The following is a 19,168-nucleotide window of genomic DNA, read 5'->3' on the forward strand; positions in this document are numbered from 1 at the left end:
ATCGTAGGGTTTGTGGTGGCCATTTCTTCTCCGGAGTGATTTGAAAAAATGACATTTTGCAACTTTGATCCGATATCATAGGGGGATAGACAGGGATTAGGTAGTGAAAATGGCCCAAGGAAGGGTTTGTTTCCTCTCCAGCGACTCTTAGATAAAATAATCCAACCAAATGGCCATGCCTTTCCCATGAAGAGGGTGGGCAAGAAAACAACACATGGAAGACACGCAGTCATTGATTATAACACTGCCATTAAATGAACTATTCGTCGAATAGGTTTGTTGACATACTAGGAAATGAAAGCTGTAGGACTCTTCTTTTTAACCACACAATCTGCGGAACATGAAATTCATGCGTGGCAATGACCATACCCAATAGCTATACGCTCAAAACGCATATTAAAGAATCCACACAATTTATTAGTTATAATAGAGCAGTGTGTTTGACTTAGAGCGAGGGTAAAGAAACTGCAGGTTTTGTTTGTTATTAATGTACCAGGAAATAGTTATATGCTGGTTTTAGATACCGCCCCATGCTGCAAGAAAAGGACAAGCGCAAACAGATATTTCGTGTTTATGAATAAAGAAAACCGAAAGCTCTGGTATAGGGGAAATTGGCGTGTAATTTTTTTTCAAAATCAGAACTGTTTTAGGAGTTCCATTTTTCTCAAATCTCCTCTTAAATTCCTCTTAAGGTAAGCAGGAATCGAAACCACGAAGCATATGACGAAGGAAAATTCTCCAATAGATATTTCTCTTTTTTCCCCACACTCTTCCAACTAAGGAGAACAACTACTCTTCACAATTAAGGTGACCGATGCTAGCAATAGCTGAATTTGCCCAAAATATCCAGTAGATTGAAAATACCCAAGTTGCCGTGTTTACATAGACTGAGGCGGCACACCATGTCCTGTCAAAATCCGAAGAAATAATTCTTGATGGCTCAAAAAGTTTAGCCACAAAAAAAATGTGCTGTATAGTGTTGATACAAGTGTAAAAGTGGAGGAAATACAAACTGAACTAATTGATTCTTCAGGCCTTCTCATCAATCCTTTAACTGCTATAAGGCTAAGTTTAAACAAAGAAGGGTTTCTTCACCCAAGCCGTTCAATCCTCATTTCCTGCAAAGTCGAAAGTTGAGCTAAGTAGAGAAATTTTCTTGTACGGTATGTCCCTTTTTTACAAGATTTATAAGCCCAAGCCCCTACAATGCTCCACTTTTCTAGCCCACGACCACAGCAAAAAACACTGCAAACAGTCCCATCCGTCTTGCCTTAAGTGTGTAAAAACAGTCCATGCAATTAGTGAATGCCATAAGTCAGACCCTTTCTGCAGAAATTGTAACCGTAAGGGACACAGCCCTCAAAACAATCTTGCCCGGCTCACCAAAAGTGAGTCGTAATCCCTAGAACATCTGATAAATATCAATAGACTCGTCCTGCTTGAAAACAAGTTCAAAATTTACCTTGGTGATCAGAAAGCCAGCTTTCCTAATTTGCATTATTTGATCTTTCGATAAGGATTGGCCGTTGGTTTTCTTGATTGAGACAGTATAATAATTGGGGTAATTGTTAGTACTAGTTTCTGGTACACTTGAAGAGAGGGGTTGCACTGTCACTGGCGAACGAGTTTCATCCTTTTTCCTCTTTTTGCCAGGCGTCTCAACTCTTTCATTAGAGTTAGTTTCGGCTAAGGCCTGAATTCCTAACAAGTGGCTAACTGTTTTGGATCGCGTAGTTGGGGGGGGGGGGGGGGGTCCTAGGAAGAGTTTTAGAGGTATGTTGGAATGGCGACTGGCTAAGGGTTTCAGTGGGAGTATCCTTCTCGGGTGGTAGCCTTAGGGGCTTTTTTCCCGTCATTTATTCCGACGAGACACTGCAGATTCACGAACTGTTAATCAGTCTTAATTTAAGGTTACTTGATCAAAAGTAAATATGACAGTTTTTAATCAGCGATAACACCAATATATTCAATTATACACTATGATAAATAATAACTCACTTTGTATGAAGTGAGCAATCCCTCACAATTAAATCTGCAAGTTAATTGCGCAATCTACCACAGTACAGCACAAAAAAATAATCCTATTAGGTTCATAAGCTAGTTCCTTTTAGTTCAGATACTAAACTCATACTACCTTATATGTCTTGCTTTCTCTTTACTGACTCAATTTTACGCGTGAAGGAATTAAGAGTAATTGTCGGGGATAAATTTTCACCAAGATTGTATTATCCAGAGGATATTTTTGTGGGGAAGGGGAAGTTTCCGTGGAGATGGAGCCAGTTTTTCTGGCATTATTTAAAAACAATTGGAAATTAAATAAAAAAACAAGTTTTTGCAACTGAAAGTAAGGAGCAACATTAAAACTTAAAACGAAAAAAAGCTATTACGTAGACAAAGGGGGTTGCCCCTCTTCAACACCTCACCCTTTACTCTAAAGTTTAAATTTTGTCTCAATTCCTTAAAAACGACTCCTGATACATAAGGGTCGTTTAATTAGAACAATAAGTCACTTTTTTGAGAATGCCAAAAGATTTTTAGCGATAAGGGCTAGGTGTTGAGGAGGGGGTAACCCCCCCTGTATATGCAATAATTTCTGTTCGTTTTAAGTCTTAATATTGCCAATTACTTTCTGTTTAAAATAACTTTTTTTTTATTTAGTTAAAATACTGAATCGACATCTGTCGAGAATTTGTTGTTTGACTGTAAAATTTGAATTAAAACGCCGAGAAATGTTATTTTCCTTTTGTCTGCAAGTTTTTCAATCAAAAGGGATGCCACCAAAGGGAACAATCAAAGCGTCAAAATTACTCAAATAAATTCTAATAAAATAAACAAAAATTCAAATAAATTCTCTTGAACTGATTTATAGTGTTTTCTGAGTAGGTGTGCTAGAAAATTTGTATTTAATTTCCTAAATTTTAAACATAATTCAAGCCCTAAAGATTATGGCAAGAACACCCAATCAATTCTGAATAGCTTGCTGACACAAACTAAAATGCTTCTTTTATGCTTTTTTTGAAGCATGAAACTCCCACCAATCAGCATCAACAAATAAATGAAACCCAAAACAGACAAAAAATACCATAAATAAACGAGTCAAACTCAAGACAAGCAGAAACTAATAAGAGTAGGGCTGATACCCCCGTCCCACATAAAGTCAGGAACATAACTTGTATTGCAGAAAATTATTAGGCCCTAATTTTTTGGGCCTTGTTCAAACAGTTCGTGGTAACGAATTAAAATTAAGGAGCAATACGGCTCAATAGTAACTAAAATGGAAGAAACACTCTCAGAACATCCAGTGGTCTTAATGAAAATCACACCATTAGATTCAGAATATCAGAGAACCCTACTGTAGAAGTTTCGAGTTCCTATATACAAAAATGTGCAATTTTATATTGTTTGCCTGAGGCAAGATCAAGGATGTGTGTTTATTTGTTTCTCCCAGGGGTGATCGTATCGAGCCAGTGATCCCGGATGATCGGGAGAGGACTCATTTCACTGGGAACCAAAAGTTCTAGTGTTCTGACCAAAAATATTTGACGGTAGGAGTTATCTCCAAATATTGGAGATAACCACTTTGTTCAGCATAGTCGGAAGATCTAATAACTATGTCTTTAAGATAACCACTTTGTTCAGCATAGTCGGAAGATCTAATAACTATGTCTTTAAGAATGACCCAATACTGGAGCTTGACCTATAACCTCGGGGGAAGGGCTCCAAACTGTGGGATTTGCCCATTGTTTACGTAAAGTGATGGTTATTGGGAAGTATACAAAAATTTGTAAGGAGGAGGGCGATTTTTTTCGAGGATGGGAGGAAGATGGGTTAAGTAGGAGGATTGTTCCACAGAGGAATTTTTCGTGGAGTAAGGGAATTTCGTGGAGGGTTATAAAATTGATACTTCTAAGAATTATTAAAAAAAAAAAAAAAATCAGCTGTATTATCATTGCTTTCAAAATGTTTCGTGATTTATTTTTCAAGTTTTATTCCTAAAAATTAAATATAATAAGTATAAAAACCATATGCAGAAAGGAGAAAATCGAGGAGTTCCAGCAAAGAAAAAGTTTTGGTGCAACGTTTTGGTGCAAAGAGTGTTCTTTTGGGATTTATCACTTTGAAAATGGAACCTGATCAAATAAACAAAAGACACTGCAATGCTTATTTCCTTCCTCAGGCAAAACCTGAATATTTCAACTCTTTCCCCCATGTCATTCCAAGATAATGCTAACATACTATTTCTATGACCTGGATACACATAGTTTGTTTTAATTTACCTCAAGCACACCTACCCCTCAATTCAAAATTTTAAGTACACTTGATCCTCCTACCCTCAACCTTTGTTACCTGCCCTCTCGTAACAATGCAGGTTGACTGGAAAGTCATTTTCTAAACCCAAACTTAATTGTGAATGTCTTCTTAAGAAAAAAAATGTAGAGAGTTAATGAGTCGGACCTTCAGTTCAATGCTATTTCCACAATCGCCAGAGTTTTTGCATTAATACCCTTAGATGTATTAGAAGTTGTAGCTGTACCAGTGGTAATATTAATAGCATTATTAGTAGTAGCAGTAAAAACAGTAGTAGTTGCCTTAGCTTTATTAGCAGTATTAGTAGTAGTAATAGTACTAGAACTGGCAGTACTAGTAGCAGCAGTAGTAGTAATAGGAATAGTAGTAGATGGATGCAAATATTGCCTTTTGGATAGTTAAGTAAACCACAAAACAAACCCTGTGAGTTTTAACTTCACAAACCAAGCCGTTCCTAAGATGTTGCTGATAATGTAGCAGTAGTAGTAGTAGTAGTAGCAGTAGTAGTAGCACTAGTAGTAGTAGTAACAGTAGTAGTAGTAGTAGTAGTAGTAGTAGCAGTAGCAGTACAACCTTTTGAGAACCTGCGTGCAGACGGCATGTTGTCATTCAGTTTAACTTCCCCCTCAACATTCCCTGAAATTTCCCCCTTCATATCCTTAGTCGTAGTTGTAATAGTAGTTATAGCAATAGCAATATGAGTACTAGTAGTACAAGTTACAGAACTAGTTATATTATTAACAGTAATAGCACTAGTACTTGTAGCAGCAATATTATGAACGTGATACCTTTTGGCAGTTGAACATCCCTCTCATGAAGTCATGGAAGTTTCAGCTTAATTCAATTAGCCGTTGCCATGGTATTGCCGACGTGACCTTGTGATAACCTGTATGTTCATCACTTCCCTTCAACACATTCTGAAATGTTCATCTTAATACCCTTAGCCTAATAGTATTATTAGTAGTAGCGTGCACACATTGCCTTTTGACCAGATATTGTTCCCCTTTAAGCATTCCCAAAAGTTCCAACTTAATAGCCTAATCGATTTCCGATGTCCCACCTTCTGACAATTTGCGTGCACACAGTGTGTTTTGATTTAGTTCACATTTCCCCTCAATATTCTCTCAAATTTTCACCTTCATACCCTTAGCCTTATTACTACTAGGATCATAGCAGTAGCGGTGGTAGTATTCACAGTAGTAGCAATAGTATTATTAGAGGCTGTAGTATGCACACTTTGTCTTTTGGCTACTTGAACATTCCCCTCATGATGCCCTGAAAGTTTCAGCCTGATGCATTGAGGCGTACCAAAGATACTGCTGAAATGCCCTTTAGACAGTCTGTATGCACATAATATATTTTGATTTAGTTTAACTTTCCTCTCAGCATTTCCTCAAATTTTCACTTCAATATCTTCATCCTTGGTAGCACTCACGAGAGAAGTAGTAGTAGTAATGGTAGTAGTGATAGTAGTAGTAGTGGAAGTAGTAGTAGTTGCAGTATTGGTAGCATTAGCAGTAGCACCCTAACATTCTCTTTTTGGTCAATTGATAATCCCCCCTCGTCATCTCCTGAAAGTTCCAAATTAATACATTTAGTTATTCCAGATTCACCCTTTGCACCCGTTTGCACATAAACTGTTTGATCAAACTCCCTTCTAACTGTTAATACTCCCTTCAACATTCTCTGAAAGGTTCAACTGAATGCCCTTTGTCTTTTTTCACTCTAAAGGTCAAATATGGCCAACGATAACAAATACTATGTGTGAAAAATGAGTGACTTGTATAACTTATACAATATAACTTATACTTGCACGTCTTTTGGTAAAAAGCTGCGTGGGAGGGGGTTGGTTTCCCTACAATCAATTTTGACTCTTACAAGGACATTAGAACTTTCAATTTGCAATGGAATGGACCCCTTCCGAAGTTTCTACGACACCTCCTTTTATACGAAATACCTTCTTGAAAAGTGTACATTTTGCCAACTTCGTTCGTTACTTGGGTAGCGCTGCCTACGATCGTAAAAATCGTACTAAAAATTTAGGATATCTGATGGCCCCTTCTATACGTGGAAGGGAGTGTAACATACAGGCACGTACGCAGGAATCTTTTTAAGGGGGGGGGGTCTAAAGCCATCGAAACAGCAGATATAAAGTAGCACCTTTTTCATTTAGTAACTAAGTAAATGCAAAAAGCACGTATATCGGAAAATACAGATTAACTTCAATCTGTAGTATTGTAGCGGATGGGGGGGGGGGAAGAAGACTGAAGCCTCAAAAGTACGTTTTAGGCTCAGGTTATGTTCATAGCGATTTAGAACCAGTGATTAATCTATTATATCCCACTGAAAGGGAAATTTTAGGGTTAACAATGCAATATGGGTGCTGTGGCGGATAGTTCTTAGAAAACGTCGATACTTCAAAGAGAGTAAAAAGTTAGACATAAAATGGGTTGATAATTGGGCAGTGACTTGACCGGATAATAGCATGCTGTAAAATCCCAAAGAAGGCTTCACACATGCATCTAGATTCTTAATAGATGTCCCACTTTTGCCAAAAAACCCAAGAAACAATGGGTAAATTAAATATTTCACAAAATTTCGGGGGGGGGGGGGCGGGCCCGAAGGCCCTCTTGCGTATGTGCCAGGTACCATATATTGAACGAATTTTGCCATACATATCGGGGCGTAAAATCACTCAGAGATGCACACCAGGTGGCGGAGAGTGGGCGCTCTTTTTACACGCCCATAGGCTACTTCTACATAGTTAACAAAAAAAAAAAAAAAAAAAAAAAAAAAAACGAACAACATTGTAAATGATGATGTGTCAATGTTACCGTGAATTTCCAAAACTGGTGAATGTTGACATTCACCGGTGAACGACTGAAATATCTTTTTTCTCCTTGGATTTAGTCAGCGTTGCCAGTCAACTTTTTCAGTTTATTACAAAGTTTGATGATGACAGGTTAAATTAAGTTAGATTAGGTTGGGTTAGCTTTGGTTTTTAACCTATTTCTGATATTTGTAACAAATTTAACCTAAATTAACCTGGACTAACATAATTTAACCTAAACAAGTTTTAACTTCTACCATCATAGCTTGCATAAGTCTGATAAAGCTAACTCGCAAAACTAACTGAATCTAAGGGAGAGAAAAAGGAATTTCGGACATTCACCATTGAAAGTCGACATTAACCAGATTTCAGACATTCACGGTAACATCAACACAAAAATTCATCATATGACGTAGCCCCTCCCTCACAAAAATCTTCTTGTCACAACACTTAGTGCGTCTATCGCTAAATATTTTTTTGAAGACCTATCCATATGCGTAGATCCTTTTTGGCACCTATTAACGTTTCTGGTGACCACCTAAACATTACATAATATGGGGCAAGACTTGTTAGCCAAGTTTTTTTTTATACTGTAAGGACTTGTTTTACAGAGTTCAAGAATGACAAAAATACGCAATTCTAATATAATAAGCAGGTTTCTAAACAGGGTAGGGTGTGGAGTCGATCTTTTTGTTCATTAATTTGACAGAGTTCAGCTCGGGCAGTTTCATAGATATTTATTTGAAATGACATAAATGTAAAAGATGTAAAACATTTGGACGAGGATGTAAAAGCTTAAAAATCTTGATGTTTTGGCGAGGAAAAGCTCACTCCCTTTGAAAGACCTGGCCGAGTGGATTGGTGCGCAGGATTCTGCGCACCAGGACCCTTTGTCTGCGAGGGTTCGAATCCTAGTGTACTTAATTATTTAGTTTGGGACGGGGGTCCGTGGTGTGACTCTATAAGCTCAGCCAGAGTTGACCCAGCTCTAAATGGGTACATGGAGAAATCTTGGAAAGGTAAACAGGAAGGGTGTGAGAAAGCATGGGATGGTTGGCCCCCAGCCTTCCATTGCACTTCCTGGCTGAAGGGCCAAGAAACGGGATCAGCATCGCCGGTAGGGACTGTAAAGTCTAATGCCGTATTCTTTACCTTTTTTTATCGTAATTTGCAATTGGCCAGGTGGCAACTGCCCTCCCATATCCTAGTTTACACCATAGCTGAAATTTTGACTTCTCGAAAATCTTGTCGAAATTAAGTTGGCCTGAGTTGGCCTGCATAAATCCAGCATCCGCAGAAACAGATCAGTTTTCCCGGTACGTGCCTGTTTGTTGCTTTTTTATTTCATTGTGCCGTACTTCCCACTGCCAGGCATACTGAGTACCTGGTATCCCACCATTACTCTGTGTAATTTAATTATTTTTCTTAAATACTTTCTAAGACCATAATAGCTGAACCTGAAACGAAGGAAAACGAAGAAAAAGGAAGAAAATTAAGTGTAGTGAAAAAAGACAAAATATAAATATTTCGTCTGAGACATCCGCTGAGCTGCCCTACGTGAGAAAAGAATTAAAGAAACATAGCAAAAGTCTATAGAGCAACCTATATTTTCATTCCTTTTTTTGCATTGAGGATGGGGGAGCGGAGGTATTAGCCAGAATGTTTGCATTTCCTTTTTTTCACTGCCTGTGATTTACCTCGTTCAGTATCTTCGTCATTTCGTAATTATTTTTTTTCATCGGGCGACGTGAAGTCCCGCTTCCAAAGCAGAATTTGATATGTTGTCAAAATCAAGCTAAAATGATAAAAATAAGTTTTACCGTTATCCTATCTTTGCTTGTTGTTTTTACAGTGACCTAAAAATTGCGCAATGAATGGGTAGTCTGACATGTTTCTTTTGATAAAAGAATTCGTTTCTGGTTTCAAAATTCATTTGAGCAGCCAAAGTTGTTCTAATTCAAGTAAAGAGCAAACTTGAAACTTAAAACGAACAAAAATTGTTGCTATTATGCAACATAGATCCGCAAAATTAGCTCAAATAAGCCGATTCATGGAATTTCAATAGAATTCTGAAAAACAAGAGCTCCACTGAAAGCAAACAACCTATTCACAAATAGCAGCATATTCTATTCAGAATAAAAGAGTTCTTGACTAACCTACAGAAAAAGATAGGGATAATGTTTAATATCCAATTAACTTATCCAAAAACACAAGCAAGCTCAGTTTTCAATAAAAATTCTAGCTCAGATTCTACTTTTTCTGATAAAAACAAGTCACTACTACTCATTTTACGCTCTGTCTAGCAAACGTTTTTCACTCTATTTCATATTCATAGAGCCCTTCTGCCAGTAATGCCAAGACTACGAACTCCTTCATATTGACATTGAGAGTTCTAACTCGTAGAAATGAATCATATGGTTTTTACTGGCTTTACTTAAAACATGAAAATCCAACCAAAGAAGCGGGACATTCTCTATGGATTACAAAAGTTCTTGAATAGCCTGCAAAAACTAAAGGACATATAATAAAGCTCTAAACAGTCCTTCATATGCCATTATATCGGTAGCGTCTAGTATGAAAAGAAGATAAAAAATACGGCACTAGAACTTTAAGGTCTGAACTGCCGTCGAAAGGCCCTTCAGCCAGGAAGTGCAATGGGGTGATAGGAGCCAGCCATGCACATTAGTATGTCATCGCAGCACCAAGGCACCTGAGCTAAGCATGCTCCTCCTTTATAACAATCTATTCAGAGCCTTCCTCCTTACGTCCTCCCAGGAAGTTTCCATATCCCTTAAATCTTTCTGTACGACATCCTCCTACCGTTACCACGGACGGCCTGTTTTCAATTTAGCCCTAGACAGCAGGGAAAAAAGACAATTTAGGCAATCTGTCATCCTTCATATTCAGAACGTGCCCTAACCATCTCAACCTTTCTTTCAGTATAGCCCTAGAAAACGGGACTGAGCCACACTTTTCGTGGAGCCCACTGTTTGAAATACGGTCAGTCAGTGGGACATTTAAAAAAATCCGTAGGATATTTCTCTCGCAAGCATCTAGCAAATCTTTCTCTCTTTTTCGGAGTACCCATTTTTCAGAAACATGTTTGATCACTGTCATCACTGTAGCTTTCGCAATTCTAATCCTGGCTCACAGACTTATCTTCCTGTTCTTTTAAACTTTTCAACTGTGAAAAACCCCCTGAGCCTTCGCTATTATGCTTTCAAGATCTTCACGGCTCCCACTTTCTTTGCTAATAATGCTACCAAGGTAAATGAAACTGTCCACTTGATTGATCTTTTCGTTACCAGATTTTGTTTTCAGTAAAGATTCAAGATCAGACTCAATTTCTTTTGATAAAGCAAGTCGCTTCCAGTGTCTAAATCCTACTAAACTTATTTTACACTCTGGTTTAGTTAATAATTTTTTCTTCGTACCAATGGAACCTTTCTGTCAGTAATGTCAATGTTTCGAACTCCTTCCTACTGGCATTGGTTGTACCATGTTTACCTCTTGGAAATAGATCATAGGATTTCACAAGGTTTAGCAAGATGTTTGCAATTTAAATATTAAGTTTTAACAGATCAAACAATTATTAAAGCTAATATTAGTAAAAAATGTTACCAAGCTGGTATGGAGGGGGGGGCAAAGGAATTCCAGTGACTCGTTCAGACTGTCTTACTAGTTGCCAAGCAGACGTCTTTGGGCTGTGGTTGAAGCCCATTCACAATGACATTTAACTGGAATCGAGGTTTAGGAAATGCTATTTTCATATTTTTTTTTCTGATTGACATTCACATTTTTCTGATTGGCTAAAAAAGTCTATGAAAAATTATTTTTTATTTTAATTATCTTGAGCTAAATCTCAATATTAGTAAAACCTAATTCTGATTGGGGTATTATTTAGTCGGGTTTGGCTAAGATAGCTCTAAGGATTTTGTCAAAGACTTCGGGCTTTGATAAAGGCTACGTTTTTCGCATGAAAAAGCTAATGGAGGTTTATGAAATTCTTCAAAAGCCGTTCAAGAATTATTCACAGAGCAATGTGAAAGTTTTGCATGATGTTAAAAAAAAACAGAAACCTGACTACTCAAATTCTGCGATTTCCAAACAAGACAAATCCACAAAGAAAGTAGTTTTTTTTGGTGCTTTTCCGAATATACTCCAATTTTTTCGATACTTGGCTATGGTCTTGTTAACGCCACACAAGCCCACTGCCTCCAATCGTTTCACAGATGTTCAGTATGTTCTCAAAAAGTCTCCCGTCCACAAATATTATCCCAAATGAAAGGATGCTAAGGGGCGAATCCCCATTCATAGTATTCTGGAGTGTTCATAGTGTCCTTTTCTTCGCAAAGAGACTCGTCGATGAACTCGTACATAGAATAAACACAGAATAACATAGAAGTAGCATAGAATAAACATAGATAAAAAGAATTAGATAGAAGGTATTGGATCACATAAAGGAAAGTATTCAAAAACATTGTATATAGACTCCCACATAGAGAATGTTTATTCGTTATTAATTTATAGGAACTACATAAAAACTGTAAAAATGGTAATAATAAGTTATTCTTGCAATAATCTTGGAGTTAATTTTGAAATTTACTTGGTATCTTGATCTTTATCATGCTATTTTAATTTAAAGGTCTTGCTGATTACAGGTCAGCGCTTGTTGTGTAACTATGCAAAGCTGTTAGACCCTTCAGCATTGCTGCACATAAACATTCTAAAAGACAACTGCTCATTTTATGTTATGTTTACGCTGTGTTATGCCACCGTATGCTCCAGTGAACTTCGATTTCAGGTGACAGGTGATGTATATGGCCGTAAAAAGTTTTAGATGGTATTTTCATTCTCGGAATTTTCATTCGACAGAATTTTGCTTCTTATTAGGCTCAAATTATTATTCTACGGTAAAATCGGACATTAATCGGCCTTTTGATTAGAAAAAATCTCTTTCCCTACTAAAACAAGAACTGAGAGCTCAGATGGCACTTGTGACGAGGTCGCAAGAGCCAAGAGCTCATATGGCATGAGCTCTAATAAAATTCTAAGAATCAATAGACTTATTTAAAAAAAAAGTCAAAGGCTTAATACCGGTAAGGATTTAAAATAAGAGCTCTGAGACACGAGGTCTTTCTAAATATCAAAATTCATTAAGATCCGATCATTCATTCGTATTTTAAAAATACATCATTTTTTCTATTTTTCCCTCTCCCTTCAGCCATTCAGATGGTCGAATCGGAGAAATGACTTTATCAAATCAATTTGTGCCAATCCCTGACACGCCTACCAATTTTTATCGTCCTAGAACGTCCAAAAGCATCGAACTCGCCAAAGCATTGCCCCCCCTAAAGCCCCAAAGAGAGCGGATCCAGTCCGATTACGTTAATGAACTATCTACGACATTTGCTGATTCTATCCACCAAGCTTCATTCCGATCTCTCCACTCTAAGCGTTTTCCAAGATTTCGGGTTTCCCCCTCCAACTTACACCAAAGTCACCAGATCTTGTCGGGATTTGAAAAAACAGCTCTGAGACGTGATTTCCTTCTAAATATAAAATTTCATTAAGATCCGGTCACCCGTTCGCAAGTTAAAAATATCTCAATTTTTCTAATTTTTACAAATAACCCCCCCCCAAGAGAGCGGATTCAGTACCATTATGCCATTGACGTATCTAGGATTTGTCGTTATTTTTTCCACCAAGTTTCATTACGATCCTTCCACTCTAAGCGTTGTCCAAGATTTCAGGTTTTCCCCATCCAACTCCTCTAAATGTCAGACCTACCGTCCCCCACTCTCCCTCCCAGATAGTTGAATCGGGGAAACGACTATTTCTAATTTAATCTGGTCTGGTCCTCGACACGCCTTCTAAATTTCATCGTCCTAGCTTATCTGGGAGGGCCCAAACTAGCAAAACCGGGACCGACAGACAGACAAAAAAAAATTGCCATCGCTATATGTCACTTAGTAAATACCAAGTGCCATAAAAAAGACACTAAACAATTGAATTGCAAGTACCATAGTTCCACCTCTTGATATTCTGGGGTGATTATTTTGATGCGAACCTCCTGGGAGAAAATGTAGATAGGGGCCTGAAACCAATTTGACGGAATTTTCGGATTTGCTGAAGTTGACCACATAAATTCCTGTCAAAATAACTCTCTTTATTTCTGGGGGGGGGGTGATTTCCCTTTTTCAACGTTTGGTAAGTTCTCTCATACTAGGTTACAAGCAACCCCACGTAAAACAATAAGGAACTAATCTAAGTCAGTGAAATTTTTTATCCCTAAATGATAAAATGAAGCTGAAGATTTTTCCAGGGATTCACCTTCCTGAAAAAAATGAGTTGATGATTCTAGGACAGTTTTAATTTAAAATTTTTTAATTTTGGTTCTAATGATTACACATTTTTTTTAGTTTTGTTTTGTTTTTGTATGTTCTTTGCTGAGGACGCTCCTTGGAAATAAGGCCAGAATTTTCACTTGAGGACAAAGTAACCACTGTCCTAGATTTGTTGTTTGAAGGATGGAAAGGCAGTGCGGTGTTGTAATTTTTTTTCAGGCTCGTAAATTTTGTTAGTCGAATTCAAAATTGATGAATATTAAATATTCAGGATCATAATTTTTTTTTTTTGCTTTTAGGTATATATTGTTACCAAAACTCGGTGTTTTAGGTTTTTAATTACTGCTAACATCAGGGATTTTTACTTATTGTCCGTCACAGCTAACTAGTTTTCTGCTGTGCATAACTTGTTTCCGAGTGCTTGGCAATCATTTATCGTCATTCTTATTCTCACACCCCTAAATCTCTAAAACGTCTTACTTAATTACTCTGTATTCATTACTCTTCCTAACATCCTCAGTCCTTGCCAGCAAATGTGAAGAAATTGGGTTGTGTGAAAATTAGGTTATTAAGATCTATATATCTAGCTTAAATCATCCGCTTAGTCCAAAGCACATATTACTTTTTCAAAACAAAAATAGTAAAGGAGATTTTTTAGATACATCTTACAAAATATAAAAGAACCTTACATTTTTAAAGAAGTTTCAGTTTAATGCAACATTTTACATTTAACAGCATCTGGCCAATTTTTTCTGGTATCTAAAAATTTTTGCACGCTTTAAAGTATTTGATGCGTTTTAGATACAAAAGTAGATCCAGTTATTTAATAAGACAAACTCGAAATTGCGTAACTACAATAATTCTAGAGCAACCAGTTCCTGTATTACGCAATTCCAATGTTTTAAATCAACATTATATAAGAATTTACAAAACAACTTGTTATGCAACACAATATTTGATATCACCCAACTGGCATATACAGCCCTACTTAATCATGGCGGCAGCAATGGCTGTAATCTTGTATAGAGGGAACTATGGCCTATACTATCTGGAAGTTAAAAAGGCATCTTGAAGAAAAACATCAAATGAGGAAGCTGCTTTGAAGCAGCTTCCTCAGCTGCTTTGAAGCAGCTGCTTTGAAGCAGCCATTTGAAGCTGCTTTGGAAATAGTAAAGGCTCATTATACTAATGAGTAAACTAAGTAAAAAATAGTAAACTAAGTAATGGGAGTTTCCGTCAAGAGCTGACACCCATCGAAAGTGGTTCCAGGTCGAAATGAATCTATACGTCTGGAATCTCTATAGTCAAAAGCCCGATTTATTAGAATTACGGTGCCCTATTTTGACCATCAAGACAAATCATTTTGTCTCTTTGGAATGGGGATGCAGTGATTGTTCTCCTTTTTTTCTTTTTTAGTCGCTACTGGATGGACGCTAATACGTCATGGAATAGTGTTCAAGGCCTCATTTGAAAGAAAAATGCTCCCAGAACGTCCAAAACGACCAGAACATCGTTTGTGCTTTACGGAAAACCAATTTTATTTCACGCTTTGTGTTTTTTAGATGTCGTAACATGATGAAAGAAAATCATTATAATAAATAAGCTTACTGAAAAAACATTAATAAAATGTAGATTGAATGTTTAGAATATATTAATATTTATTCCTAAGAGTATCAGCAAATTTGGATTTATTATCATTATGAAAAAGAAAACATTTAAAATGAATACGTTTTCAGTACCACACAAATGTCGTTTTTGTCCTCAGAAAGCATAAGGGGGTTGTAGCTTTAATCCTGGTTGTGGTAGTTTTTGTTCATTTAAGTTTAGCTCAATTAGTTTTTGTAACTTCTCTTTGTTTTGGACTTCATTTATTTATTGATAGTGATTTATGTGCATTTTGCGCTTGAATTACTGTTTAACTTCATTTCTGCTTGTCTCGAATTTATTGTAACTCTGCACCTTTCACCAAAAAACAATTGTTGTGTGATTTTTTTTAATTAGTTTATGTTCGTTTTGAATTGACATATTTTCTTTTATTTTTTAATAAAAGGAATATTTGTAAAGCTTTTTTTTCAGTTTTTTTTTCAAGACTAAAATTTAAATAAAAATTCGAATAAGGATATTTATTACACAGTGATAATTCACAAAAATACTGGATATTTCAGTCATATGTACCATGTCCGTCCTCATTAGAAGGCATCAGCTCTATTTCTGCTTATGACGTTCACTGTACATGTGAGCGAAATATCCAGCATTTCTTACAAATTATCACTGTCTAATAAAAGGATTTTTCCTATTTGAAATTTTATTTATCGTCACGGAGAGACAGTGGTCTTCGAAATTACCTAGTACAAAATTTAGGCTTGTTGTGTATATTTTAGACAATTTTTTACATAAAAATTAGTAAATAGCGACGAAGATCAAATAGCCTTTGCATCATAAACATGAAAAATAAGAAGAACAATAGGGAACTCTTTTCGCCAGACAGTGGAATTCTATATTTGAATGAATATTTGTAGTTTTGCTATAGAACTTTAGATGGATGGGTGAGTGAAATATAATTTGAATAAATGGATTGCAAGTCTGAATAGCCTTAGGACTTCTATGGGTCTGAAGTCATTCTGATCACCACCATGCATCACCTTGAGGATGCAAAAATATTAATCGACTATCCCCCTCAACATCCCCCTCGACTATCCCCCCTTGTGTATATGTTATGGTATATCTGAACAACGCGTAACTTGCATAGCTCAACCCCCCTTTACCGTTCGTGAGATATAATAGACACGCCATTTTGACAACCTTGGATGCACATAGTGTGTTTTGATTTTGTTCAACCTGAATACACTCAAACTCTTACGATTTAGTTCAATAGTTTGATATGGATGCATATAGAGTCTTTTTGTTTACCTCTACCGTTTCTCTCAAGTCACGCTTCACCGTTACTCGCCCCCGAAATCTTTTCTAAAACTTTCAAATTAATAGCGTTAGCAGTTTACAAAATATTGCAGATCTGCCTTTTTGCCAACCTGGATGCAGCTAGTGTCTTTTGATTTACTTCAGCTTCGCCTTCAGCATTCCTTAGAAGTTTAAACTTAGTACCCATAGTCGTTTCTGAGATATAGAATATTTTGCTGGGATAGACACCATTTTAATAACTTGGACGCACTTAGAGTCTTCTAAGCCTTCAGCATTCCTTAGAAGTTTAATCTTAGTACCCATAGCCGTTTCTGAGATATAGAATATTTTCCTGAGATAGACACCATTTTAATAATTTGGATACGCTTAGAGTCTTCTGTTTAGCGCAATATCTTCTTCAAAATACTTTAAAAGTTCATGTTTAATTGCCTTAGCTTTTTCTGGCACCAAGAATCAAACATGACCCCTTTTCGTTGATAAAACTTATTTATGTACAATAAAATAATTTTGTAATATACAGCCCTTCCCCCGAGGATGTGAGGTTCATATAATCCCCATAGGAATATTTATTAGACCTTTGACTATTTTGAAAATGTTTTGACTAAAAAGGCATGAAAGGGAGCTGTTCACTTTCCAATTACTTTTGGCTCCAAGAAAGGGTACTAGAACTGTCAATTTCTGATTGAATGAGCTTTCCTTGAAATAACTTTTACCAATCTTGCCAAAAAAATTTGTCTTGAAAAAAAATAATATCATTCTTTCCATAGGTAGCGCTATTTTACTGTCTGTTTAAAAGGAACCGAATAACACTCGGCATTATTTCGGGTTAAGATTAAAGCGAAATATGAAAAATTAGGTACACTCACATAAATTGTTAGTCAGCCACTGGCTGGTCAATTGTTTTTCAGAATATAGTCCTAAAATTCTGGCTACTAATTTTGTGGTTTTGCCAGCTAGGGTATATTTCAAGATAACAATCGAAACAAATGGCATAATCACACTTTACACTAGGCCACGTGAAAAAAAGAAAAAAAATCGGTATGTTAGTCAGTTTAATATTCTTTCCTGTCCTCAGTGACAGTGAATACTGGAAAGACAACAAACACATGAGACTGAAATTATAAAAACAGGAAATTATTAAGTTTTACTGTTGGGGAATGCTAAGGATTACAACTAAACTCTACCACTACTAAAAATTTTGCAGTGCTCCCCCTAGTCCTTAGCAGTCTTAATATTGCATCATACAGAATTAACTTAGCTCGGTTTCTTTGTCATTTTATATGTTCCATTCTACATAAAAAGCGTGCATATCGGCTAAATAGTAATCAACTAAAATATGATGAGTTGAGTAAACTTCGGAGGTTAATAAAATTCTATGAAGGAACGGATTTCTTATGGAATACTTTTTATAGTCTGGAAATAAATATTTTATATTTTGGAAAAGAAACAATACTTTTTTGTTGTTTTTTTTTTAGTCTGGAAATATGATAGTCTTGAGCTCAGCCTTTCCGATGTATACTTGCTTGAACTATGGCATCGAACAAGAAAACGGAAAAAGCAAAGAGAAGAAAAGAGAGGAAACGACAAAGAAAATTTCCAAAGAAAGGAAAATAGCCAAGAAATTTCTGAATGATAATTAAACTCAGCTTTAACTGAATCCAAAGTTTACTTTAGATGTAAACTTTGGACTACTTTAGATGTAACATAACAGAAAAGCATGCAAAAATAAAATTTTTGTGAATAATTCCATCTTGTGACATTTTTTAATGCTTTTAAAAGGATTCAAAAAATAAAGTGTGCAAATAAAGGCGTTTGAAGAATATTTTTATTCAGCAACTTGACTTGTAGAGAATATGTCACTATGTAATCTACAAATAGAGCACAGAAAAATAAGACGTATTAAAAAAGGGTAATATCCCAATAGAGAATATCACAGAATAGAAATAACAAGAAATAAAATAATTGACTAAAAGGAAGTAGATAAAGAAGAAGAGAAAAGAAGAAAAGACATTAAATGTGCAAACTTCAATCAGCAGTTGAAATAGGGTTGTGGGATTCGTTTGACTGGCGTTTGAGTGTCTTGTTATGTTGTTTTGTAATACTAGTTCATGACGTTGGAATTGCGTAAGACAGGAACTGGTTGATCTAACTTCATGCAGCTACGCAAATTTGAGTTCGTCTTTTTAAATGACTAGATTTTGCATTGCATTGCATACACTAAAACGCAATAAAAAGAAGACAAAACCCGGACCGATAACACTGCATGTTATATGGTATATCAAATTTATGCCTTTAAAAAATGTAAGTTTTATTTAAATTTTTGCGGCGCATTTTTAAAGTTTTCCTTGGTGTTTGTGTTTTTGATTATGTACAATGATTGGTTAAGAAAAACTTAGGAGGGGAATTAATTTAAATGTGTGAATACTGGCATGTACGCAAGATTTTTTTTTTGTTTAAGGGGAAGGGGTAACGGAAATTTTTAATTGATGATATCATTAAGAAGCTCCTACAAATTCGGGAAAGATTTCTGGGGATCTAAGCCTCTAGGATCAGATCTCAACATGTGTGTACAACATATTATTTTTAAAGCCTAGCATCTCTGCAGAGCTTGGATTGGGGATACTATTTGGGGTTATGAATAAAGAGTACATTAGTAAGATGTTTTGAGGAATCAGGGAGTAAGAATATGATTAGAAATATATTAGAATTTGATCGCTAAGCTCTAAAAACAAATTGTTCTTTTTTGTGAGGGGTAGGCAATTAT

At 36.2% G+C, this 19,168-nt stretch overlaps 1 long non-coding RNA gene across 3 annotated transcripts; it reads left to right on the forward strand.

Moving 5' to 3' along the window:
- Positions 1-431: 431 nt before the first annotated feature.
- LOC136036951 (uncharacterized) lies at positions 432-18,148 on the forward strand. 3 transcript variants are annotated; one of them, XR_010619833.1, is made up of 2 exons: positions 432-456; positions 17,880-18,148. It is a non-coding gene; the product is annotated as an uncharacterized LOC136036951 (long non-coding RNA). The 3 variants fall into 3 exon arrangements; XR_010619834.1 differs by having other exon boundaries at positions 439-471; XR_010619832.1 differs by lacking the exon at positions 432-456 and adding an exon at positions 479-1,163.
- Positions 18,149-19,168: the final 1,020 nt, after the last annotated feature.

The sequence above is a fragment of the Artemia franciscana genome, chromosome 16, assembly GCF_032884065.1.
Source record: "Artemia franciscana chromosome 16, ASM3288406v1, whole genome shotgun sequence".
Lineage (NCBI taxonomy): Eukaryota > Metazoa > Arthropoda > Branchiopoda > Anostraca > Artemiidae > Artemia > Artemia franciscana.